Source organism: Myotis davidii, unplaced genomic scaffold, assembly GCF_000327345.1.
Source record: "Myotis davidii unplaced genomic scaffold, ASM32734v1 scaffold1681, whole genome shotgun sequence".
NCBI classification, from domain to species: Eukaryota; Metazoa; Chordata; class Mammalia; order Chiroptera; family Vespertilionidae; genus Myotis; species Myotis davidii.
In genome coordinates this window covers 44,703-45,670 of record NW_006290774.1, presented here as the reverse complement: position 1 = coordinate 45,670, position 968 = coordinate 44,703, and positions in this window count along the sequence as shown.

Sequence of the window (968 nt, the reverse complement as noted above, 5' to 3'; positions counted from 1 at the left end):
ACCATCTTGGCTGACAGTTAATTTGCATATCTTGCTGATTAGCCAATGAAAAGGGTAGCGGTCGTACGCCAATTACCACGTTTCTCTTTTATTAGTGTAGATATATATGCATAACCCATAGACATAGATAATAGTGTGATGATAGGCAGAGGGAAAAGGGGGTAGGCCAATTGTGGGGAAATGAGGAGGGATGGAAAGAGACTTTGCTTGGGGCGATGGGCACACAATGCAGTGTGCAGATAATGTTTTGTTGAGTTGTACAATTGAAACCTGTATGGTTTTGCAAACCAATGTCACCCGGTAAATTCAGTTAATATAAAACCCATAAACAAAACAAAACACCCCACACAAACAAATAAGATATTTGCATTGTCCTAGGAGCAGTATGGGTAAACATATTGCTATGAGGAATGTCTGAGATTTTGGTGCCTTTGGTTTCTTCTTGGACTTTTATGATTTCATGTCTTACATTTAAATCTTTTATCCATTTTGAGCTTATTTTTATGTATGGTGTAATTTGTTGGATCTAGTTTTATTTTTTTGCGTGAACCTGTTTAAATTTCCCAACGCCATATATTAAAGAGACCATCTCTGCTCCAATGTATACTTTTGCCTCCTTTGTCAAATATTAATTGAGCAAAGTGGCTTGGTTTAATTTCTGGAGTGTCTGTTCTGTTCCATTGATCTACATGTCTGTTCTTGTGCCAGTACCAGGCTGTTTTGATTATGGTGGCTTTGTAGTATAACTTGATATCTGGTATTACGATTCCTCCAACTTTGTTCTCCTTTCTTAAGATTGCTGCAGCTATTTTGGGTCGTTTTTGTTTCATATAAATTTTTGGAGCGCTTGTTCTAAATCTGTGATATATACCATTGGTATTTTAATAGGAATTGCACTGAATATATAAATAGCCTTGGGTAATATGGACATTTTAATGATGTTGATTCTACCAACCTATGAACATGAT